The sequence below is a fragment of the Scyliorhinus torazame genome, chromosome 20 (genome assembly GCF_047496885.1).
Source record: "Scyliorhinus torazame isolate Kashiwa2021f chromosome 20, sScyTor2.1, whole genome shotgun sequence".
Taxonomy (NCBI): Eukaryota; Metazoa; Chordata; class Chondrichthyes; order Carcharhiniformes; family Scyliorhinidae; genus Scyliorhinus; species Scyliorhinus torazame.
In genome coordinates, this window is record NC_092726.1 from 42,427,432 (window position 1) to 42,453,167 (window position 25,736).

At 49.4% G+C, this 25,736-nt stretch overlaps 7 non-coding genes and 1 pseudogene across 7 annotated transcripts; all 8 read right to left on the minus strand.

The window, feature by feature from the left end:
- Positions 1-97: 97 nt before the first annotated feature.
- Positions 98-287, minus strand: LOC140397852 (U2 spliceosomal RNA). Its single transcript, XR_011937277.1, has one exon. It is a non-coding gene; the product is annotated as a U2 spliceosomal RNA (small nuclear RNA).
- Positions 288-6,169: 5,882 nt separating this feature from the next.
- LOC140397122 (U2 spliceosomal RNA) lies at positions 6,170-6,345 on the minus strand (annotated as a pseudogene).
- Positions 6,346-12,483: 6,138 nt separating this feature from the next.
- On the minus strand, positions 12,484-12,674 carry LOC140397444 (U2 spliceosomal RNA). Its single transcript, XR_011936882.1, has one exon. It is a non-coding gene; the product is annotated as a U2 spliceosomal RNA (small nuclear RNA).
- A 785-nt stretch (positions 12,675-13,459) lies between these two features.
- LOC140397498 (U2 spliceosomal RNA) lies at positions 13,460-13,650 on the minus strand. Its single transcript, XR_011936933.1, has one exon. It is a non-coding gene; the product is annotated as a U2 spliceosomal RNA (small nuclear RNA).
- Positions 13,651-14,435: 785 nt separating this feature from the next.
- Positions 14,436-14,626, minus strand: LOC140397711 (U2 spliceosomal RNA). The gene has a single exon (XR_011937142.1). It is a non-coding gene; the product is annotated as a U2 spliceosomal RNA (small nuclear RNA).
- A 784-nt stretch (positions 14,627-15,410) lies between these two features.
- Positions 15,411-15,601, minus strand: LOC140397694 (U2 spliceosomal RNA). The gene has a single exon (XR_011937126.1). It is a non-coding gene; the product is annotated as a U2 spliceosomal RNA (small nuclear RNA).
- Positions 15,602-16,385: 784 nt separating this feature from the next.
- Positions 16,386-16,572, minus strand: LOC140397277 (U2 spliceosomal RNA). The gene has a single exon (XR_011936801.1). It is a non-coding gene; the product is annotated as a U2 spliceosomal RNA (small nuclear RNA).
- Positions 16,573-22,706: 6,134 nt separating this feature from the next.
- On the minus strand, positions 22,707-22,896 carry LOC140397102 (U2 spliceosomal RNA). Its single transcript, XR_011936699.1, has one exon. It is a non-coding gene; the product is annotated as a U2 spliceosomal RNA (small nuclear RNA).
- Between the last annotated feature and the right edge of the window lie 2,840 nt (positions 22,897-25,736).

The following is a 25,736-nucleotide window of genomic DNA, read 5'->3' on the forward strand; positions in this document are numbered from 1 at the left end:
TTTTAATTGGTCAGGATGAGACAACTGGACAAGACAGAAGAGGAGAAGCCAGGTTTTGCGCCATTTTCTGCTTTTGCACTATTTGTGCCCAAAGCGGGGTGAAGGCACCATTCCTGGAAACATTGCAAGACCAGGTTGATGCCTGGAGCGGAGCAAGAAAGCCCCTGAACCATCTCCGTGTCCCAAAAATCAATTTAATATTCCGTCCCCCGAAGGGGACATACCAGATATTAAACTGATAAGAACAGATACTACACTTGATCTGAACCAAAAGGCCGAGAAGCGATAGCCCATGTTTTCCGGCTATTTCCCGAGTTATCCTTTTACCATTAATGAGCTGGTAAAATTACTTAGGACGTTCGTTCATTTTACCTGCCTGTATACTTTCATGTACCGTTTTTGCTCTCCTAATTTCCTGAAGTTCCCAGTCCACATTGCGACCCCGGCCCCGGGTCACTGGCCGCGTGGAGTTTGCACATTCTCCCCGGTTCTGCGTGAGTCTCACCCCACAACTCGAAGATGTGAGAGGTAGGTGGATTAGCCACCATAAATTGGAAAAATTATTGACTACTCTAAATTTAAAGAACTGTGTATTTCATTGTAAAGCAAAAAAGAGGCTGTCAGAGACCCCAGAGATTGTCCTACACGGTGAATCTGTGCAGTGCAGAGTCCAGGAGGCTGCAATCCGGTGTCACAGTAGTTTGCACGCTTGCCTCAGCGCGCCAGCAACCCAGGTTCAATTCCAGCCTCGGATGTCTGTCCATGTGGAGTTTGCACTTTCTCTGACACGGTTTCCTCTGGGTTCTCTGTTTTCCTCCCACAGTCCAAATATGTGCAAGTCAGGTGGATTCGCCGTGCTAAATTGCCCTTTAGGTTAGTTTGGGTTGCGGGAATGTGGATAGGGTGGCGGTGTGGGCTTAAATAGGTTTCTCTTTCTAAGGGCTGGTGCAGACTCGTTGGGCCGAATGACCCGCCTTCCGCTCTGTCGGGATTCTATGATTCTATAAAGAATCGTAACCTGCATTCGAGCCTGACGTGGGATTTCGAAACAATCCAAGGCGAATGGCACAGGCAGATTGGCTTCTGAAGTCCAGCTTGGGTCAGTGGGTGTGGACAGTGGTTGGGAAATGAAACACATACATGTTCGGCTGCAGGGCAGGTGCATGTGTCCGTTGGAGCACCAGGTTAGAACGGAAGAGCGAAATATTACTCCAGACTATATCTGGATGTGTTCAGCAGAGTGCACTGGGGACACGCAGATCTCGTACAGCTCAGCTTGATCTGTTTTTATGAACAATAGAGCCAAAAATGACACAGAAAAGTCAGTCCAAAGTATATCTCGACGTAGTGCACTGATGTGTGAACAGCAGTGTGGATAGGAAGGCAGAATTGTCCTTCTAAGGTTCACCAGCTTCTTCAATATAGAACAGTCGGCTGGATAGGAAAACAATTATTCTTCCTGAGCATAGCTGGATATGGTATTGTGGAAAGTCCGGTGGATTGGGACACTAACTAAGGTGGGATTTATGCAGTCGAGCAATTGGGGGCAGAGGATCTATCCATTTCTATCATTAAAAAAAAATCTTTATGACGTTGAAGACTTGTTTAAATTCCCCCTAACCTCCTGCGCTCCAGAAAGACGAATCCCAGCTTCTACACAAAACTGGGTTGCAGGACAGCCACATCCATCGTCACAGGGATGTGTGGGGCGGGCGGGACCATGAGGAACGAGGGCTCACCACTGCGCTATCCTTCTCCCAGTTTTACAGGTGCTTCCAGTCCCATTTTCAGCCTGTGTCACAACTGGCGTGTCCCATCCATCGATGAACTGTTTCATCCCTAAGCTGAGGGCTTGTAGGTGAATAGCCCCCGGTAGAAGGTCTCAAATGCCTCGTAGACATTTTTTGGCTCTGCCACTGGATTCGGTCTGCTGCTTCTAATCTGAGCTATTACCCCCGTGGCTGCCTGCTTTCTCAGTTGGCGAACCAGCAGTGGCTGGCTTTATCTCCGTGTTCGTAAAGGGTCTCCCGTACCTGGCGGAGTTGCTGCAATGCTTCCCTCGTGGAGAGCAGATCAAAGTCCATTTGTAGCTTTTTCCTCTCCGCCAGGAGTTCTTTGGTCGGGCCCTCAGAGTATCGCCTGTCTACCTCCAGTATGGAGTCCACAACTGTCGCCTAGCCGCCCTCTCTACCTTGTCTCTACGTGCGTTGTTGGCCATGATATCACCCCTGATCTCAGCCTTCGTGGCCTCCCAGAGCGTGAAGGGCGGGACTTCCCCATTCTAGTTATTAATAATATAGTCATCTGTGGCCTGTGATATTTTCTTGCACAAAGCATTCTGGGCAAGTCGGGCCATGTCCAACCTCCATGTGGGGGGCGGGGTAGCAGGCATTGAGCAAAAACGTATTAATCTGGCTGCATATTAATATGGAACCATATTGGTATGGAACAGCATTAATGTGGCTGGATATTAATATGGAACATTATTCATATGGAGCAGTATTAATATGGCTGCATATTAACTTGGAACCGTATTAATATGGAATAGTATTATATGGCTGAATATTAATATGGAACAGTACTAATATGGAACAGTATTAATATGGAACCATATCTTCACAGCTCCAGGGTCCCAGATTTGATTCCTAGATTGGGTCACTCTCTTTGCGGAGCCTGCATGTTCTCCCGGTGTCTGCGTGCATTTCCTGCGGGTGCTCCGGTTTCAAACAAACAAAGAACAAAGAACAAAGAAATGTACAGCACAGGAACAGGCCCTTCGGCCCTCCAAGCCCGTGCCGACCATACTGCCCGACTAAACTACAATCTTCTACACTTCCTGGGTCCGAAAGACGTGCTTGTTAGGTGAATAGGACATTCTGAATTCTCCCTCTGTGTCCCCGATAAGGCGCCAGAATGTGGCGACGAAGGGCTTTTCACAGTAACTTCGTTGTTGTGTTAATGTAAGACTACTTGTGACAAAGATAATTATTATTAATATGGAATGTTGCTGGATGTTAATATGGAACTGTATTAGTATGGAACAGTGTTAATATAGCCGGATATTAAAATGGCCAGATATTAATATGGAACAGTACTAATATGGAACAGCGTTAACATGGCTGGATATTAATATGTAACAGTAATCATATAGAACAGTATTAATATGGAACACTACTAATATGGAAAAGTTATAATATGAGCGAATATTAATATGGAACAATGTTTATATGCTGGACATTAATAGGGAACAGTACTCATTTGTAACGGTCTTAAAATGAAGCAGCACGAATATGGAACAGTATTAATATGGAACAGTATTAATGTGGAAGAGTATTAATATGGAACAGTATTAATATGGAGCCGTTTTAATATGGCTGCATATTAAAATGGAGCAGAATTAATATGCTGGATAGAAATATGGAACAGTATTATTTTGGCTGGATCCCGTTCAGTTTTTGGAAGGGCATATACTGGCCTCGGGAAAGTTGTTTTTTAGGTCTCCAAAGCAATTCGCTTTACATAAACATGTTTAATGTTTAAAAACATGATTTATTATCGGGCACATTTTAAGTCCGATTACAGTAGGGCACTTTTAATTGGTGTGTTACTGTAAGGCTCTGTTTAAATAAGGTCCGTTTGACTGTAGGGCACTGTTTAAATACATTTGATTGACTATAGGGCACTGTTTAAATGCATTTGGTTTACTGTAGGGCACTGTATAAATGCATTTGATTTCCTGTAGGGCACTGTTTAAATGCATTGATTTACTATGGGCACTGTTAAAATGCGTTTGATTTATTGTAGGGCACAGTTTAAATGCATTTCATTTACTTCACCGCACTATTTAAACGCATTTGGTTTACAACAGGGCACTGTTTACATTCATTTAATTTACTGTCGGGCACTACTTATATGCATTTGAGTGTTGGGCACTCTTTAAATGCATTCAGATAACTGTCAGAAACTGTTTAAAAGCATTTCGTATACTGTAGGGCACTGTTTGAATGCATTTGATTCACTGCAGGGCATTTTAATAATGCATTTAGTTCACTGTAGGATACTGTTTAAATGCATTTGATTTATTGTAGCGCCTGTTTAAAAACATTTGATTTACTATGTCACTGTTTAAATGCATTTGATTTAACGTAGAACACTGTTTAAATGCTTTTGATTCACAGGAGGGCAATGTTTAAATGCATTTGAGTATCGGGCACTATTTAAATGCAATTAGTTTACTGTAGGGAACAAAATGCATTTGATTTACTGTTGGGCACTGTTTAAATGCATTTGATTTACTGTAGGGCACTGTTTAAATGCATTTGATTTACTGTAGGGCACTGTTTAAATGCATTTGATTTACTGTGGTGCACTGTTTAAAAGTATTTGTTTTACTCTTGCGCAGTGTTTCAACGCATTTGATTGACTGTCGGGGCACTGTTTAAATACATTTGATTTATTGTCGGCACTGTTTAAATGCATTTAATTTACTATAAAGAACTGTTTAAATACATTTGGCACCGTTTAGATATAATTGATTTATTTTAGGCCACTGTTCAAATGCATTTGATTTACTGTAGGGCACTGTTTAAATGCATTTAATTGACTCGAGGGCAATGTTTAAATGCATTTGATGGACTGTTGTGCGCTATTTAATTGTATTTGATTTACTGCAGTACACTGTTTAAATACTTTGGATTTATTCTGGGGCACTGTTTAAATACATTTGATGGACTGTTGTGCGCTATTTAATTATATTTTATTCACTGCAGTACACTGTTTAAATACTTTGGATGTATTCTGGGGCACTGTTTAAATACATTTGATTTACTGTCGGGCAGTTTAAATGCATTTGATTTACTGCAGGGCACTGTTTAAATGCCTTTAGTTTGCTGCCGGGCACTGTTTAAATGCACTTGACTTACTGGAGGGCATTGTTTCAATGCGTTTGATTTCGTGTCGGACACTGTGTAAACGCATTTAATTTATTCCAAGGCGCAAATTTAAATACTTTTGATTTACTGTCAGGCACTGTTTAAATGCAATTAATTTACTATAAATCACGATTTAATATATTTGGCTCACTGTCGGGCACTGTTTGAATGCATTTGATTAACTTCATGGCACTTTTTAAATGCATTTAGTTTCCGGTAGGGCACTGTTTAAACGCATTTAATTTATTGCAGCGCCTGTTTAAATACATTTGATTTACTGTGTCACTGTTTAAATGCATTTCATTTACTGTAGGGCACTATTTAAATACATTTGATTTACTAGAAAGCACTGTTCAAAAACGTTTGGTTTACTGTAGGGCATTGTTTGAATGCATTTGATTTAACTTAGGGCACTGTTTAAATGCATTTGATTCACAATCGGGCACTGTTGAAATGCATTTAATTGACTCGAGGGCACTGTTTAAATACAATTGATGGACTGTTGTGCGCTATTGCTGCGCTCGACTGTGCTTTGGAACTTTCAGGCTACGCTCACTGTTGGTCAAGAGACATCCAGCTTGGCCGAGCACGGTGGAGTCTGAGCATGCAGAACCAGTAAAACACAACAGGAAGACATCGTCTGGCAAGCCGTCACCTGTCGTCACCAGATGAAATGGAGACGCTGTGAAGGCCAGTGACACCCAACGGAGGGAGTCGAAGAAATCTCCACCTTTGCCGAACAAAGGACAATCCGTGCAAGCAGCAAGTACTGGCGGTATCCAACAGGGGGCAATGTCTAGTCTCCCTGAGCTCCACCCTAGCGTGTTGGTCGTGGAGTCAGGAGAACGAAAAGAGACGCCGTGAAGGTATACCTACATCCAAAGAGAATGCCGTTCAGTCTGTCGCCACACCTCCCCGTTGTGCAGGATGAAGGGATGTGGTAACTGAAGTGAGGAGAAGGCAAGTCGGCATCCGAGTGTGAAGGTGAGTGGCCTGTAAAAAGCAGCAGGAAATCTGTGTGGCATATCAGCTGAAAACGGAGCCTGGCTGCCGCAAGTCCGCGAGTCCATCGGCTCGCAACATTCGTGCACGAAGCTCCCGCCAGCAGAAAAACTGGCAATGCTTTGGAGCCTGAAAGGCCTTAAATTGGTCAGGATGAGACAACTGGACAAGAGAGAAAAGGGGAAGTCAGGTTTTGCGGCATTTTCTGCTTTTATACATTTTGCGCCCCAAAGCGGGGAGAGGGCACCATTCCTGGAAGCACTGCAAGACCAGGTTGATGCGTGGAGCGGAAGGAGCAAGCCCCTGAACCATCTCCGAGTACTAAAAATCAATTTAATATTCGGTCCCCAGATTGAGGACATATCAGATATTAAACTGATAAGAACAGATTTTTTTTTTTTCAAAAAAATATACTTTATTCATAAAAATTTATCATGAGCGTTACAGAAACATTTCAAATTGTCTTGACTGCACATTTCCGGCAGGGTTACATGTTGCCTTGACTTTCTTCCATTCAATTTTGATATTGTCGTACACATATCACTCTTTACATTTCCATTCCTTCTTAAATATTTACAGTGGCATGTTTGTTTTATACATTGGAGTGTTGGTTGCCCAGACCGAGGGGCTTTACACTGTTACGCGCCCCTCGGTGTACATTTGCTGGAAAGACTTTACACTGTGGTCTTTCCCCATTGCGCCTTGGCGGCAGCTGCCCCAAGCTTGAGTGCGTCCCTCAGCACGTAGTCCTGGACCTTGGAATGTGCCAGTCTGCAACACTCGGTCGAGGACAATTCTTTGCACTGGAAGATCAGCAAGTTTCGGGCAGACCAAAGAGCGTCTTTTACCGAGTTGATGACCTTCCAGCAGCAGTTGATATTTGTCTCGGTGTGTGTCCCTGGAAACAGTCCGTAGAGCACAGAGTCCTGTGTCACAGATCTGTTTGGGATAAACCTTGACAAATACCACTGCATCTCTCTCCAGACCTTCTTTGCAAAGGCACATTCCACAAGGAGGTGTGTGACCGTCTCATTTCCCCCACAGCCACTCCGAGGGCAGCGTGCATTGGTGCAGAGCCTTCGGGTGTGCATGAAGAATCTGACAGGGAGGGCCTTTCTCACCACCAGCCAAGCTAGGTCTTGGTGCTTGTTTGAAAGTTCTGGTGATGAGGCGTTCTGCCAGATGACTCTGGCCGTCTGCTCAGGGAACCATCCAACGTCCTCCACGGTCTCCTTTTCCCTGAGGGCCTCGAGGACATTACGTGCTGACCACTGCTTCATTGCCTTGTGGTCAAAGGTGTTTTCCTTCAAAAACTTTTCCACGAAGGACAGGTGGTACGGTACGGTCCAACTACTTGGAGCGTTCCGCGGCAATGAGGCCAGGCCCATCCTTCGCAACACCGGGGACAGGTAGAACCTCAGTATGTAGTGACACTTGGTGTTTGCATACTGGGGGTCCACGCACAGCTTGATGCAGCTGGACACAAAGGTGGCCAGCAGGATGAGGGAGGCGTTGGGTACGTTCCGCCCTCCCTTCTCCAGAGGTTTGTACATGGTGTCCCTTCGGACACGGTCCATCTTGGATCGCCAGATAAATTTGAAGATGGCCCGGGTGACTGCTGTGGCGTAGGGTCGGGTTATGGGCCAGACCTGCGCCACGTACAGTAGCACCGAGAGTACCTCACACCTGATGACCAGGGTTTTGCCCGCAATGGAGAGGGAGCGTTGCTCCCACCAGCCCAGTTTCTGTCTTACCTTTCCTATGCGCTCCTCCCAGTTTTTGGTGCACGCCCCAGCAGCTCCGAACCATATCCCCAGCACCTTCAGGTAATCTGACCTGACAGTGAAGGGGACAAAGGACCGGTCGGCCCAGTTCCCAAAGAACATGGCCTCGCTCTTGCCCCGGTTTACCTTGGCTCCCGAGGCCAGTTCAAACTGGTCGCAGGTGGTCAAGAGCCTGCGTACAGACGCAGGATCCGAGCAGAAGACGGCAACATCGTCCATGTACAGGGAGGCCTTGACTTGCATGCCTCCACTGCCTGGGATCGTCACTCCTCTTATACCCGGATCCCTCCTGATGGACTCGGCAAAAGGTTCTATGCAGCACACAAAAAGGGCAGAGGAGAGAGGGCAGCCCTGCCTGACTCCAGATCTGATCTGGAACTTTTCTGATTCCCACCCATTGATTGAGACTGCGCTATAGATGTTTGTGTAGAGCAGTTTGATCCAATTGCGAATTCCCTGCCCAAACCCCATTTTGGAGAGCACATCCATCATGTAGGTGTGCGATATTCTGTCAAAAGCCTTCTCCTGGTCAAGGCTGATGAGGCAAGTGTCCACCCCCCTGTCCTGCACGTAGGCGATCGTATCCCTGAGTAGCGCGAGGCTATCAGAGATCTTCCTGCCGGGTACAGCACAGGTCTGGTCAGGGTGGATCACCGACTCCAGAGCAGACCTGACCCGATTGGCGATGACCTTTGCTAGAATTTTGTAGTCCACATTCAACAGTGAAATGGGTCGCCAATTTCGAATTTCTTCCCTTTCCCCCTTCTGCTTGTAGATGAGGGTAATGATGCCTTTCCTCATGGACTCTGACATGCTGCCTTCCAGAAGCATACTCTCGTACACTTCCAGCAGGTCTGGGCCCATCCAGTCCCACAGAGCCGAATACAACTCAACCGGTAAGCCGTCGCTTCCGGGAGTTTTACTCGTCTCGAAGGACTTGGCGGCCTTTGTCAGCTCGTCCAGAGTTAGTGGTTTGTCCAGGTTTTCCAGCTCGCTGTCGTCTATGACCTCCGTGATAGTCGACAGGAAGGTCTGGGAAACAGTGCTATCTGTTGGCTTCAGGTCATACAGTCCGGCATAAAAGGATTGGCTGATCCTCAGGATGTCAGACTGCGATGACTTTTCAGAGCCATCTTCTTCCTTCAGGCTGCTGATCACAGAGGTGTCTCTGTGCACCTTTTGGAAGAAGAAGCGTGAGCACTTTTCGTCCTGCTCCACGGAGCGGACTCTGGAACGGAAGATAACCTTGGAGGCCTCCGAGGTGTAGAGCGAGGCTTGCTGGCTCTTCACCTCTTGGAGATCCTCCTTGACATCCACCCCCATCGACTGCAGCTGGAGCAAATTCTGCATACTTTTCTGGAGCCTGGACATGACCCCTCGTCTCTCTCTCACCTTTTGAACGCCCTTGAGGATGAAAAACCTCTTGATATTCCCCTTGATTGCTTCCCACCAGAGATGTGGGGCCTCAAAGAGGGGTTTCACGGTTCTCCAACCTTTGTAATCCCTCCTGAGTTCCTCGATGTTCTCAGGGGTCAGCAGTTTTACATTTAGCTTCCACGTCCCCCTGCCTACCCCCTGGTCTTCCTGCAGGTGGCAGTCGGCCAGTAGGAGGCAGTGGTCAGAGAAGAACACCGGCGTTACGTCGGTGGACCTGACCGTGAAAGCTCGGGACACAAAAAAGAAGTCTATCCTGGAGCGGACGGACCCGTCTGGTCGTGACCATGTGTATCTACGCTGCGCGCCGTCTGCAGGGTTGCTGCAGACGTCGAGCAGCTTGGCGTCTTTTACCGTTTCCATCAGGAGTCTGGACGTAGCGTCTAGTTTGCTGTCGGCTTTGCTGGATCGTCCAGCCGCATCGATGATGCAGTTGAAGTCACCACCCAGGATGACCGGCTTGGAGGTGGCCAACAGCAGTGGGAGTTGCTGAAGAACTGCCAGCCGCTCACTTTTTACGGCCGGGGCGTACACATTAATAAGTCTGAGAGGGGTGTTTTTGTATTTCACGTCTGCTACGAGGAGGCGCCCGCCCACCACCTCCTTAACGTCGGAGATGGTGAAGTTGCCTCCCCGCAGCAGAATACCCAGGCCGGAGGAGCGGCAGTCGTTTCCTCCTGACCAGATGGATGGCCCGTGGGACCACCAGCTCGACCAGCGCCTGTAGTTGCTGAGGTGCGGAATTCCGCACTCCTGCAGGAACAGTAGGTCAGCTTTTACATTTGCCAAATAGTTGAGTGTGGCTACACACCGCGAAGTATCTTTGATGCTTCGCACATTTATGGATGCAATTTTTAAACCCATTATAAAAAAAGATGGATTTACCAGTCTCAAGAGTCCAGAGTCTATACAGTTGGCTGTTCCAGCTGTTCGATGTTCCCCAGCATGCCGGTGGTGCTCGCAAACTTTAGCACAGTTGCAGGGCTGAGAAAGCTGTTCTGGTCCGTACTGGCCCCGTGATTTTGATGCAGATGCATTGGGGGGGGTGGTGTAGCCCTGGGGTTCGTCGTGGCAGTCAGTAGGTGTTGGGGTTGCAGGCCGGTCTTCACCTGGGTTGTTGCTGCTCGTTGCTATCGGGGGTTGGTCTGTGACCTTGTTTCCTTCCCGGTCGGTGGTCTGGGGGGTCTGTGCCTTCCGTTCCACGTTGGTGCTTTGCCTCTTTATCTGAGGCCGATTCTTGTCCTGTTTTCCCTCATCGGATGAGGTGTCGGCACTAAGTGCGCCGGCTGAGAGGTGTCGCTTTTTGCCACTACCCCTCGGGGGGTTCTTTAGTTTGTTTTTTTGTTTTCTCTTACGTTTGTCCCTGTTCACGGTTTCCCAGGGCTCTTTATTCTTTGTCCCATCCTCTTCCTCTTCCATTGAGTGTTCCTCATCAGATGGGGCTGGGGCTGGGTTGTCAGGAGGTGCTGGGGCCTCCTCTTTTTGTTCGGGGCCCTTCTGTTGCTTTTCCTCAATCTGAACCGTGGTGTCTTTTTCGGTGGAGGGTGTATGCACCTCCTCTCTGGTCGCCTTTTTAACTCCGCTGCTGATGATTTCAGCGTATGTCGCCCCGCGTTTCGGGCAGGCCCTGTAAAGATGGCCGGCCTCCCCACACAGGTTGCAGCACTTGTCTTCCTTGCAGTCCTTAGTCATGTGTCCCTCCTGCCTGCAGTTCTTGCAGAAGGTCACACTGCAGTTTGCGGCAACATGCCCCGTTTTGCCACAGGTGTGGCATACTCGTGGCTGTCCCACGTAGTAGAGGTAGCCACGATTTACTCCAATAGCGAAATTGGAGGGGGGATGCAGGATGGCTCCGTTGCTGTCCGTTCTTAGGGTCACCTTGACCTGGTGCTCACTTGTCCAGATGCCGAAGGTGTCTTTCACTTGCACGCTGTCACTTTTCGTACCTGGCGAGGAACGTGAGCACATCAGATACAGGGACGTGGGGGTTGTACGTGTGCAGTGTAACAACCCGATTTCGCTGTGCCGGTGGCGTAAACAGAGGTTCCGCAGTCAGGATCGACAAGGGACTCTGGTTACCTTTTTCCTTGAAGACGTTCAAGAATTTGATGCACGCTGTGACGCTCTTGAAGGTGACATCAAAGAAACCATTCTTGGGGAAGTTTTGCAAGCAGAAGATCTCTGTTGCTTTAAACCCACAACACTCGAGCAGCACCTTCTTCACGAAGTGTTTCCGGTCCAAAGGTGACTCTCCATCCGTTTTCTTCACTGTGACTCGGACAGTGTTTCGCACGCCCCAGCCTGGTGGTCGGGCTGCAGCTGCATCCATAGCTCGTACGTTGGGTGTGAAACTGTATGGGCGTTAGGCCTAAACCCGAGGTTTAGGCCAGCATGTAGATCCACCAATAGCAGCCAAGCTCCAAACGTTTCTTCTTTGGCGACTTCAATCCCTCCGAGTTCTCCAATCCACGATCGTCATCGAAATCCTCAGCTTCCCTCGATCAAATGAGACTACACTTGATCTTAGCCAAAAGGCCGAGAAGCGATAGCCCATATTTTCCGGCAATGGCTCTTGTCCTCCTCGTCCACCGACATTCAGGTGCACCTTGCTGCGCTCGACTGTGCTTTGGAACTTTTAGTCTACGCTCACTGTTGGTCAAGAGACATCCAGCTTGGCCGAGCACGGTGGAGTCTGAGCATGCAGAACCAGTAAAACACAACAGGAAGACATCGTCTGGCAAGCCGTCACCTGTCGTCACCAGATGAAATGGAGACGCTGTGAAGGCCAGTGACACCCAACGGAGAGAGTCGAAGAAATCTCCACCTTTGCCGAACAAAGGACAATCCGTGCAAGCAGCAAGTACTGGCGGTATCCAACAGGGGGCAATGTCTAGTCTCCCTGAGCTCCACCCTAGCGTGTTGGTCGTGGAGTCAGGAGAACGAAAAGAGACGCCGTGAAGGTATACCTACATCCAAAGAGAATGCCGTTCAGTCTGTCGCCACACTTCCCCGTTGTGCAGGATGAAGGGATGTGGTAACTGAAGTGAGGAGAAGGCAAGTCGGCATCCGAGGGTGAAGGTGAGTGGACTGTAAAGAGCAGCAGGAAATCTGTGTGGCATATTAGCTGAAAACGGAGCCTGGCTGCCAAAAATCCGCGAGTCCACCGGCTCACAACATTCGTGCACGAAGCTCCCGCCAGCAGAAAAGCTAGCAATGCTTTGGAGCCTGAAAGGCCTTAAATTGGTCAGGATGAGACAACTGGACAAGAGAGAAAAGGGGAAGCCAGGTTTTGCGGCATTTTCTGCTTTTATACATTTTGCACCCCAAAGCGGGGAGAGGGCACCATCCCTGGAAGCACTGCAAGACCAGGTTGATGCGTGGAGCGGAAGGAGCAAGCCCCTGAACCATCTCCGAGTCCTAAAAATCAATTTAATAATCGGTCCCCAGATTGAGAACATATCAGATATTAAACTGATAAGAACAGATACTACACTTGATCTGAGCCAAAAGGCCGAGAAGCGATAGCCCATATTTTCCGGCAATGGCTCTTGTCCTCCTCGTCCACCGACATTCAGGTGCACCTTGCTGCGCTCGACTGTGCTTTGGAACTTTTAGTCTACGCTCACTGTTGGTCAAGAGACATCCAGCTTGGCCGAGCACGGTGGAGTCTGAGCATGCAGAACCAGTAAAACACAACAGGAAGACATCGTCTGGCAAGCCGTCACCTGTCGTCACCAGATGAAATGGAGACGCTGTGAAGGCCAGTGACACCCAACGGAGAGAGTCGAAGAAATCTCCACCTTTGCCGAACAAAGGACAATCCGTGCAAGCAGCAAGTACTGGCGGTATCCAACAGGGGGCAATGTCTAGTCTCCCTGAGCTCCACCCTAGCGTGTTGGTCGTGGAGTCAGGAGAACGAAAAGAGACGCCGTGAAGGTATACCTACATCCAAAGAGAATGCCGTTCAGTCTGTCGCCACACTTCCCCGTTGTGCAGGATGAAGGGATGTGGTAACTGAAGTGAGGAGAAGGCAAGTCGGCATCCGACTGTGAAGGTGAGTGGCCTGTAAAGAGCAGCAGGAAATCTGTGTGGCATATCAGCTGAAAACGGAGCCTGGCTGCCGCAAGTCCGCGAGTCCATCGGCTCACAACATTCGTGCACGAAGCTCCCACCAGCAGAAAAGCTAGCAATGCTTTGGAGCCTGAAAGGCCTTAAATTGGTCAGTATGAGACAACTGGACAAGAGAGAAAAGGGGAAGCCAGGTTTTGCGGCATTTTCTGCTTTTATACATTTTGCTCCCCGAAGCAGGGAGTGGGCACCATTCCTGGAAGCACTGCAAGATCAGGTTGATGCGTGGAGCGGAAGGAGCAAGCCCCTGAACCATCTCCGAGTCCTAAAAATCAATTTAATATCCGGTCCCCAGATTGAGGACATATCAGATATTAAACTGATAAGAACAGATACTACACTTGATCTGAGCCAAAAGGCCGAGAAGCGATAGCCCATATTTTCCGGCAATGGCTCTTGTCCTCCTCGTCCACCGACATTCAGGTGCACCTTGCTGCGCTCGACTGTGCTTTGGAACTTTTAGTCTACGCTCACTGTTGGTCAAGAGACATCCAGCTTGGCCGAGCACGGTGGAGTCTGAGCATGCAGAACCAGTAAAACACAACAGGAAGACATCGTCTGGCAAGCCGTCACCTGTCGTCACCAGATGAAATGGAGACGCTGTGAAGGCCAGTGACACCCAACGGAGAGAGTCGAAGAAATCTCCACCTTTGCCGAACAAAGGACAATCCGTGCAAGCAGCAAGTACTGGCGGTATCCAACAGGGGGCAATGTCTAGTCTCCCTGAGCTCCACCCTAGCGTGTTGGTCGTGGAGTCAGGAGAACGAAAAGAGACGCCGTGAAGGTATACCTACATCCAAAGAGAATGCCGTTCAGTCTGTCGCCACACTTCCCCGTTGTGCAGGATGAAGGGATGTGGTAACTGAAGTGAGGAGAAGGCAAGTCGGCATCCGAGTGTGAAGGTGAGTGGCCTGTAAAAAGCAGCAGGAAATCTGTGTGGCATATCAGCTGAAAACGGAGCCTGGCTGCCGCAAGTCCGCGAGTCCATCGGCTCGCAACTTTCGTGCACGAAGCTCCAGCCAGCAGAAAAACTAGCAATGCTTTGGAGCCTGAAAGGCCTTAAATTGGTCAGGATGAGACAACTGGAGAAGAGAGAAAAGGGGAAGCCAGGTTTTGCGGCATTTTCTGCTTTTATACATTTTGCGCCCCAAAGCGGGGAGAGGGCACCATTCCTGGAAGCACTGCAAGACCGGGTTGATGCGTGGAGCGGAAGGAGCAAGCCCCTGAACCATCTCCGAGTCCTAAAAATCAATTTAATATTCGGTCCCCAGATTGAGGACATATCAGATATTAAACTGATAAGAATAGATACCACACTTGATCTGAGCCAAAAGGCCGAGAAGCGATAGCCCATATTTTCCGGCAATGGCTCTTGTCCTCCTCGTCCACCGACATTCAGGTGCACCTTGCTGCGCTCGACTGTGCTTGGAACTTTTAGTCTACGCTCACTGTTGGTCAAGAGACATCCAGCTTGGCCGAGCACGGTGGAGTCTGAGCATGCAGAACCAGTAAAACACAACAGGAAGACATCGTCTGGCAAGCCGTCACCTGTCGTCACCAGATGAAATGGAGACGCTGTGAAGGCCAGTGACACCCAACGGAGAGAGTCGAAGAAATCTCCACCTTTGCCGAACAAAGGACAATCCGTGCAAGCAGCAAGTACTGGCGGTATCCAACAGGGGGCAATGTCTAGTCTCCCTGAGCTCCACCCTAGCGTGTTGGTCGTGGAGTCAGGAGAACGAAAAGAGACGCCGTGAAGGTATACCTACATCCAAAGAGAATGCCGTTCAGTCTGTCGCCACACTTCCCCGTTGTGCAGGATGAAGGGATGTGGTAACTGAAGTGAGGAGAAGGCAAGTCGGCATCCGAGTGTGAAGGTGAGTGGCCTGTAAAGAGCAGCAGGAAATCTGTGTGGCATATTAGCTGAAAACGGAGCCTGGCTGCCGCAAATCCGCGAGTCCATCGGCTCACAACATTCGTGCACAAAGCTCCCGCCAGCAGAAAAGCTTGCAATGCTTTGGAGCCTGAAAGGCCTTAAATTGGTCAGGATGAGACAACTGGGCAAGAGAGAAAAGGGGAAGCCAGGTTTTGCGGCATTTTCTGCTTTTATACATTTTGCGCCCCAAAGCGGGGAGAGGGCACCATTCCTGGAAGCACTGCAAGACCAGGTTGATGCGTGGAGCGGAAGGAGCAATCCCCTGAACCATCTCCGAGTCCTAAAAATCAATTTAATAATCGGTCCCCAGATTGAGGACATTTCAGATATTAAACTGATAAGAACAGATACTACACTTGATCTGAGCCAAAAGGCCGAGAAGCGATAGCCCACATTTTACGGCAATGGCTCTTGTCCTCCTCGTCCACCGACATTCAGGTGCACCTTGCTGCGCTCGACTGTGCTTTGGAACTTTTAGTCTACGCTCACTGTTGGTCAAGAGACATCCAGCTTGGCCGAGCACGGTGGAGTCTGAGCATGCAGAACAAGTGAAACACAACAGGAAGACATCGTCTGGCAAGCCGTCACCTGTCGTCACCAGATGAAATGGAGACGCTGTGAAGGCCAGTGACACCCAACGGAGAGAGTCGAAGAAATCTCCACCTTTGCCGAACAAAGGACAATCCGTGCAAGCAGCAAGTACTGGCGGTATCCAACAGGGGGCAATGTCTAGTCTCCCTGAGCTCCACCCTAGCGTGTTGGTCGTGGAGTCAGGAGAACGAAAAGAGACGCCGTGAAGGTATACCTACATCCAAAGAGAATGCCGTTCAGTCTGTCGCCACACTTCCCCGTTGTGCAGGATGAAGGGATGTGGTAACTGAAGTGAGGAGAAGGCAAGTCGGCATCCGAGTGTGAAGGTGAGTGGCCTGTAAAAAGCAGCAGGAAATCTGTGTGGCATATCAGCTGAAAACGGAGCCTGGCTGCCGCAAGTCCGCGAGTCCATCGGCTCGCAACATTCGTGCACGAAGCTCCCGCCAGCAGAAAAACTAGCAATGCTTTGGAGCCTGAAAGGCCTTAAATTGGTCAGGATGAGACAACTGGACAACAGAGAAAAGGGGTAGGCCGGTTTTGCGGCATTTTCTGCTTTTATACATTTTCGCCCCAAAGCGGGGTGAAGGCACCATTCCTGGAAGCACTGCAAGCCCAGGTTGATGCGTGGAGCGGAAGGAGCAAGCCCCTGAACCATCTCCGAGTCCTAAAAATCAATTTAATATTCGGTCCCCAGATTGAGGACATATGAGATATTAAACTGATAAGAACAGATTTTTTTTAATTTTTTTTTTTCAAAAAAAAATATACTTTATTCATAAAAATTTATCATGAGCATTACAGAAACATTTCAAATTGTCTTGACTGTACATTTCCGGCAGGGTTACATGTTGCCTTGACTTTCTTTCATTCACTTTTGATATTGTCGTACACATATCACTCTTTACATTACAATTCCTTCTTAAATATTTTCAGTGGCATGTTGGTTTTATACATTGGAGTGTTGGTTGCCCCGACCGAGGGGCTTTACACTGTTACCGGCCCCTCGGTGTACATTTGCTGGAAAGACTTTACACAGTGGTCTTTCCCCATTGCGCCTTGGCGGCAGCTGCCCCAAGCTTGAGTGCGTCCCTCAGCACGTAGTCCTGGACCTTGGAATGTGCCAGTCTGCAACACTCGGTCGAGGACAATTCTTTGCACTGGAAGATCAGCAAGTTTTGGGCAGACCAAAGAGCGTCTTTTACCGAGTTGATGACCTTCCAGCAGCAGTTGATATTTGTCTCGGTGTGTGTCCCTGGAATCAGTCCGTAGAGCACAGAGTCCTGTGTCACAGATCTGTTTGGGATAAACCTTGACAAATACCACTGCATCTCTCTCCAGACCTTCTTTGCAAAGGCACATTCCACAAGGAGGTGTGTGACCGTCTCATTTCCCCCATAGCCACTCCGAGGGCAGCGTGCATTGGTGCAGAGCCTTCGGGTGTGCATGAAGAATCTGACAGGGAGGGCCCTTCTCACCACCAGCCAAGCTAGGTCTTGGTGCTTGTTTGAAAGTTCTGGTGATGAGGCGTTCTGCCAGATGACTCTGGCAGTCTGCTCAGGGAACCATCCAACGTCCTCCACGGTCTCTTTTTCCATGAGGGCCTCGAGGACATTACGTGCTGACCACTGCTTCATTGCCTTGTGGTCAAAGGTGTTTTCCTTCAAAAACTTTTCCACAAAGGACAGGTGGTACGGTACGGTCCAACTACTTGGAGCGTTCCGCGGCAATGAGGCCAGGCCCATCCTTCGCAACACCGGGGACAGGTAGAACCTCAGTATGTAGTGACACTTGGTGTTTGCGTACTGGGGGTCCACGCTCAGCTTGATGCAGCTGGACACAAAGGTGGCCAACAGGGTGAGGGAGGCGTTGGGTACGTTCCGCCCTCCCTTCTCCAGAGGTTTGTACATGGTGTCCCTTTGGACACGGTCCATCTTGGATCGCCAGATAAATTTGAAGATGGCCCGGGTGACTGCTGTGGCGTAGGCTCGGGTTATGGGCCAGAACTGCGCCACGTACAGTAGCACCGAGAGTACCTCACACCTGATGACCAGGGTTTTGCCCGCAATGGAGAGGGAGCGTTGCTCCCACCAGCCCAGTTTCTGTCTTACCTTTCCTATGCGCTCCTCCCAGTTTTTGGTGCACGCCCCAGCAGCTCCGAACCATATCCCCAGCACCATCAGATAATCGGACCTGACAGTGAAGGGGACAAAGGACCGGTCGGCCCAGTTCCCAAAGAACATGGCCTCGCTCTTGCCCCGGTTTACCTTGGCTCCAGAGGCCAGTTCAAACTGGTCGCAGGTGATCAAGAGCCTGCGTACAGACGCAGGATCCGAGCAGAAGACGGCAACGTCGTCCATGTACAGGGAGGCCTTGACTTGCATGCCTCCACTGCCTGGGATCGTCACTCCTCTTATACGCGGATCCCTCCTGATGGACTCGGCAAAAGGTTCTATGCAGCACACAAAAAGGGCAGAGGAGAGAGGGCAGCCCTGCCTGACTCCAGATCTGATCTGGAACTTTTCTGATTCCCACCCATTGATTGAGACTGCGCTATAGATGTTTGTGTAGAGCAGTTTGATCCAATTGCGAATTCCCTCCCCAAACCCCATTTTGGAGAACACATCCATCATGTAGGTGTGCGATATTCTGTCAAAAGCCTTCTCCTGGTCAAGGCTGATGAGGCAAGTGTCCACCCTCCTGTCCTGCACGTAGGCGATCGTCTCCCTGAGTAGCGCGAGGCTATCAGAGATCTTCCTGCCGGGTACAGCACAGGTCTGGTCAGGGTGGATCACCGACTCCAGAGCAAACCTGACCAGATTGGCGATGACCTTTGCTAGAATTTTGTAGTCCACATTCAACAGTGAAATGGGTCGTCAATTTCGAATTTCTTCCCTTTCCCCCTTCTGCTTGTAGATGAGGGTGATGATGCCTTTCCTCATGGACTCTGACATGCTGCCTTCCAGAAGCATACTCTCATACACTTCCAGCAGGTCTGGGCCCATCCACTCCCACAGAGCCGAATACAACTCAACCGGTAAGCCGTCGCTTCCGGGAGTTTTACTCGTCTCGAAGGACTTGGCGGCCTTTGTCAGCTCGTCCAGAGTTAGTGGTTTGTCCAGGTTTTCCAGCTCGCTGTCGCCTATGACCTCCGTGATAGTCGACAGGAAGGTCTGGGAAACAGTGCTATCTGTTGGCTTCAGGTCATACAGTCCGGCATAAAAGGATTGGCTGATCCTCAGGATGTCAGACTGCGATGACTTTTCAGAGCCATCTTCTTCCTTCAGGCTGCTGATCACAGAGGTCTCTCTGTGCACCTTTTGGAAGAAGAAGCGTGAGCAGTTTTCGTCCTGCTCCACGGAGCGGACTCTGGAACGGAAGATAACCTTGGAGGCATCCGAGGCTTGCTAGCTCTTCACCTCTTGGAGATCCTCCTTGACATCTACCCCCATCGACTGCAGCTGGAGCACATTTTGCATACTTTTCTGGATCCTGGACATGACCCCTCGTCTCTCTCTCACCTTTTGAACGCCCTTGAGGATGAAAAACCTCTTGATATTCCCCTTGATTGCTTCCCACCAGAGATGCGGGGCCTCAAAGAGGGGTTTCACGGTTCTCCAACCATTGTAATCCCTCCTGAGTTCCTCGATGTTCTCAGGGGTCAGCAGTTTTACATTTAGCTTCCATGTCCCCCTGCCTACCCCCTGGTCTTCCTGCAGGTGGCAGTCGGCAAGTAGGAGGCAGTGGTCAGAGAAGAACACCGGCGTTACGTCGGTGGACCTGACCGTGAAAGCTCGGGACACAAAAAAGAAGTCGATCCTGGAGCGGACGGAACCGTCTGGCCATGGCCATGTGTATCTACGCTGCGCGCCGTCTGCAGGGTTGCTGCAGACGTCGAGCAGCTTGGCGTCTTTTACCGTTTCCATCAGGAGTCTGGACGTAGCGTCTAGTTTGCTGTCGGCTTTGCTGGATCGTCCAGCCGCATCGATGATGCAGTTGAAGTCACCACCCAGGATAACCGGCTTGGAGGTGGCCAACAGCAGTGGGAGTTGCTGAAGGACTGCCAGCCGCTCACTTTTTACGGCCGGGGCGTACACATTAAAACGTCTGAGAGGGCTGTTTTTGTATTTCACGTCTGCTACGAGGAGGCGCCCGCCCACCACCTCCTTAACGTCAGAGATGGTGAAGTTGCCTCCCCGCAGCAGAATACCCAGGCCGGAGGAGCGGCAGTCGTTTCCTCCTGACCAGATGGATGGCCCGTGGGACCACCAGCTCGACCAGCGCCTGTAGTTGCTGAGGTGCGGAATTCCGCACTCCTGCAGGAACAGTAGGTCAGCTTTTGCATTTGCCAAATAGTTGAGTGTGGCTACAGACCGCGAAGTATCTTTGATGCCTCGCACATTTATGGATGCAATTTTTAAACCCATTATAAAAAGGTAGATTTACCAGTCTCAAGAGTCCAGAGTCTATACAGTTGGCTGTTCCAGCTGTTGAATGTTCCCCAGCATGCCGGTCGTGCTCGCAAACTTTAGCACAGGTGCAGGGCTGAGGAAGCTGTTCTGGTCCGTACTGGCCCCGTGGTTTTGATGCAGATGCATTGGGGGGGGGGGGGTGTATTCCTGGGGTTCGTCGTGGCAGTCAGTAGGTGTTGGGGTTGCAGGCCGGTCTTCACCTGGGTTGTTGCTGCTCGTTAGTTTCGGGGGTTGGTCTGTGACCTTGTTTTCTTCCCGGTCGGTGGTCTGGAGGGTCTGTGCCTCCCGTTCCACGTTGGTGCTTTGTCTGTTTATTTGAGGCCGATTCTTGTCCTGTTTTCCCTCATCGGATGAGGTGTCGGCGCTAAGTGCGCCGGCTGAAAGGTGTCGCTTTTTGCCACTACCCCTCGGGGGGTTCTTCAGTTTGTTTTTTTGTTTCCGCTTTCGTTTGTCCCTGTTCACTGTTTCCCAGGGCTCTTTATTCTTTGTCCCATCCTCTTCCTCTTCCATTGAGTGTTCCTCATCAGATGGGGCTGGGGCTGGGTTGTCAGGAGGTGCTGGGGCCTCCTCTTTTTGTTGGGGGCCCTTCTGTTGCTTTTCCTCATTCTGAGCCGTGGTGTCTTTTTCGGTGGAGGGTGGATGCACCTCCTCTCTGGTCGCCTTTTTAACTCCGCTGCTGATGATTTGAGCGTATGTCGCCCCGCGTTTCGAGCAGGCCCTGTAAAGATGGCCGGCCTCCTCACACAGGTTGCAGGACTTGTCTTCCTTGCATTCCTTAGTCATGTGTCACTCCTGCCTGCAGTTTTTGCAGAAGGTCACACTGCAGTTTGCTGCAACATGCCCCGTTTTGCCACAGGTGTGGCATACTCGTGGCTGTCCCACGTAGTAGAGGTAGCCACGATTTGCTCCAATAGCGAAACTGGAGGGGGGATGCAGGATGGTTCATTTGCTGTCTGTTCATAGAGTCACCTTGACCTGGTGCTCACTTGTCCAGATGCCGAAGGTGTCTTTCACTTGCACGCTGTCACTTTTCAGTTCAGCGTACCTGGCGAGGAACGTCGGCACATCAGACACAGGGACGTGGGGGTTGTACGTGTGCAGTGTAACAACCCGATTTCGCTGCGACGGTAGCGTAAACAGAGGATCCACAGTCAGGATCGACAAGGGACTCTGGTTACCTTTTTCCTTGAAGACAATCAAGAATTTGATGCACGCTGCGACGCTCTTGAAGGTGACATCAAAAAAAACATTGTTGGGGAAGTTTTGCAAGCAGAAGATCTCTGTTGCTTTGAACCCTCAACACTCGAGCAGCACCCTCTTCACGAAATGTTTCCTGTCCACAGGTGACTCTTCTTCCGTTTTCTTCACTGTGACTCGGACAGTGTTTCGCACTCCCCAGCCTGGTGGTCGGGATGAAGCTGCATCCATAGCTCGTACGTTGGGTCTGAACTGTATCGGCGTTAGGCCTAAACCAGAGGTTTAGGCCAGTATGCAGATCCACCAATAGCAGCCGGGCTCCAAACGTTTCCTCTTTGACGACTTCAATCCCTCCGAGTTCTCCAATCCACGATCGTCATCGAGATCCTCAGCTTCCCTCGATCAAATGAGACTACACTTGATCTCAGCCAAAAGGCCGAGAAGCGATAGCCAATATTTTCCGGCTATGGCTCTTGTCCTCCTCGTCCACCGACATTCAGGAGCACCTTGCTGCGCTCGACTGTGCTTTGGAACTTTTAGTCTACGGTCACTGTTGGTCAAGAGACCTCCAGCTTGACCGAGCACGGTGGAGTCTGTGCATGCAGAACCAGTAAAACACAACAGGAAGACATCGTCTGGCAAGCCGCCCCCTGTCGTCACCAGATTAAATGGAGACGCTGTGAAGGCCCAGTGACACCCAACGGAGGGAGTCGAAAAAATCTCCACCTTTGCCAAACAAAGGGCAATCCGTGCAAGCAGCAAGTACTGGCGGAATCCAACAGACGGCAATGTCTAGTCTCCCTGAGCTCCACCCTGGCGTGTTGGTCGTGGAGTCAGGAAAACGAAAAGAGACGCCGTAAAGGTATACCTACATCCAAATCAGGATGCCGTTCAGTCTATCGCCACACTTCCCCGTTGTGCAGGATGAAGGGATGTGTTTACTGAAGTGAGGAGAAGGCAAGTCGGCATCCGAGGGTGAGAGTGAGTGGCCTGTAAAAAGCAGCAGGAAATCTGTTTGGCATATCAGCTGAAATCGGAGCCTGGCTGCCGCAAGTCCGCGAGCCCATAGGCTCACGACATTAGTGCGCGAAGCGCCCGCCAGCAGAAAAGCTAGCAATGCTCTGGAGCCTGAAAATTTTTTAATTGGTCAGGATGAGACAACTGGACAAGACAGAAGAGGGGAAGCCAGGTTTTGCGCCATTTTCTGCTTTTGCTCTATTTGTGCCCAAAGCGGGGTGAAGGCACTATTCCTGGAAACATTGCAAGACCAGGTTGATGCCTGGAGCGGAGCAAGAAAGCCCCTGAACCATCTCCGTGTCCCAAAAATCAATTTAATATTCGGTCCCCCGAAGGGGACATTCCAGATATTAAACTGATAAGAACAGATACTACACTTGATCTGAACCAAAAGGCCGAGATGCGATAGCCCATGTTTTCCGGCTATATCCCGAGTTATCCTTTTACCCTTAATGAGCTGGTAAAATTACTTAGGATGTTCGTTCATTTTACCTGCCTGTATCCTTTCATGTACCGTTTTTGCTCTCCTAATTTCCTTAAGTTCCCAGTCCACATTGCGACCCCGGCCCCGGGTCACTGGCCGCGTGGAGTTTGCACATTCTCCCCGGTTCTGCGTGAGTCTCACCCCACAACTCAAAGATGTGAGAGGTCGGTGGATTAGCCACCATAAATTGGAAAAATAATTGACTACTCTAAATTTTAAGAACTGTGTATTTCATTGTAAAACAAAAAAGAGGCTGTCAGAGACCCCAGAGATTGTCCTACACGGTGAATCTGTGCAGTGCAGAGTCCAGGAGGCTGCAATCCGGTGTCACAGTAGTTTGCACGCTTTCCTCAGCGCGCCAGCAACCCAGGTTCAATTCCAGCCTCGGATGTCTGTCCATGTGGAGTTTGCACTTTCTCTGACACGGTTTCCTCTGGGTTCTCTGTTTTCCTCCTACAGTCCAAATATGTGCAAGTCAGGTGGATTCGCCGTGCTAAATTGCCCTTTAGGTTAGTTTGGGTTGCGAGAATGTGGATAGGGTGGCGGTGTGGGCTTAAATAGGTCGCTCTTTCTAAGGGCTGGTGCAGACTCGTTGGGCCGAATGACCCGCCTTCCGCTCTGTCGGGATTCTATGATTCTATAAAGAATCGTAACCTGCATTCGAGCCTGACGTGGGATTTCGAAACAATCCAAGGCGAATGGCACAGGCAGATTGGCTTCTGAAGTCCAGCTTGGGTCAGTGGGTGTGGACAGTGGTTGGGAAATGAAACACATACATGTTCGGCTGCAGGGCAGGTGCATGTGTCCGTTGGAGCACCAGGTTAGAACGGAAGAGCGAAATATTACTCCAGACTATATCTGGATGTGTTCAGCAGAGTGCACTGGGGACACGCAGATCTCGTACAGCTCAGCTTGATCTGTTTTTATGAACAATAGAGCCAAAAATGACACAGAAAAGTCAGTCCAAAGTATATCTCGACGTAGTGCACTGATGTGTGAACAGCAGTGTGGATAGGAAGGCAGAATTGCCCTTCTAAAGTTCACCAGCTTCTTCAATATAGAACAGTCGGCTGGATAGGAAAACAATTATTCTTCCTGAGCATTGCTGGATATGGTATTGTGGAAAGTCCGGTGGATTGGGACACTAACTAAGGTGGGATTTATGCAGTCGAGCAATTGGGGGCAGAGGATCTATCCATTTCTATCTTTTAAAAAAAATCTTTATGACGTTGAAGACTTGTTTAAATTCCCCCTAACCTCCTGCGCTCCAGAAAGACGAATCCCAGCTTCTACACACAACTGGGTTGCAGGACAGCCACATCCATCGTCACACGGATGTGTGGGGCGGGCGGGACCATGAGGAACGAGGGCTCACCACTGCGCTATCCTTCTCCCAGTTTTACTGGTGCTTCCTGTCCCATTTTCAGCCTGTCTCACAACTGGCGTGTCCCGTCCATCGATGAACTGTTTCATCCCTAAGCTGAGGGCTTGTAGGTGAATAGCCCCCGGTAGAAGGTCTCAAATGCCTCGTAGACATTTTTTGGCTCTGCCACTGGATTCGGTCTGCTGCTTCTAATCTGAGCTATTACCCCCGTGGCTGCCTGCTTTCTCAGCTGGCGAACCAGCAGTGGCTGGCTTTATCTCCGTGTTCGTAAAGGGTCTCCCGTACCTGGCGGAGTTGCTGCAATGCTTCCCTCGTGGAGAGCAGATCAAAGTCCATTTGTAGCTTTTTCCTCTCCGCCAGGAGTTCTTTGGTCGGGCCCTCAGAGTATCGCCTGTCGACCTCCAGTATGGAGTCCACAACTGTCGCCTAGCCGCCCTCTCTACCTTGTCTCTACGTGCGTTCTTGGCCATGATCTCACTCCTGATCACAGCCTTCGTGGCCTCCCAGAGCGTGAAGGGCGGGACTTTTAGTTATTAATAATATAGTCATCTGTGGCCTGTGATATTTTCTTGCACAAAGCATTCTGGGCAAGTCGGGCCATGTCCAACCTCCATGTGGGGGGCGTGGTAGCAGGCATTGAGCAAAACGTATTAATCTGGCTGCATATTAATATGGAACCATATTGATATGGAACAGCATTAATGTGGCTGGATATTAATATGGAACATTATTCACATGGAGCAGTATTAATATGGCTGCATATTAACTTGGAACCGTATTAATATGGAATAGTATTAATATGGCTGAATATTAATATGGAACAGTACTAATATGGAACAGTATTAATATGGAACCATATCTTCACAGCTCCAGGGTCCCAAATTTGATTCCTAGCTTGGGTCACTCTCTTTGCGGAGCCTGCATGTTCTCCTGGTGTCTGCGTGCATTTCCTGCTGGTGCTCCGGTTTCCTCCCACAAGGCCAGAAAGACGTGCTTGTTAGGTGAATTGGACATTCTGAATTCTCCCTCTGTGTACCCGAACAGGCGCCAGAATGTGGCGACGAAGGGCTTTTCACAGTAACTTCGTTGTTGTGTTAATGTAAGACTACTTGTGACAAAGATAATTATTATTAATATGGAATGTGGCTGGATGTTAATATGGAACTGTATTACTATGGAACAGTGTTAATATAGCCGGATATTAAAATGGCCAGATATTAATATGGAACAGTACTAATATGGAACAGCGTTAACATGGCTGGATATTAATATGTAACAGTGATCATATAGAACAGTATTAATATGGAACACTACTAATATGGAAAAGTTATAATATGAGCGATTATTAATATGTAACAATGTTTATATGCTGGACATTA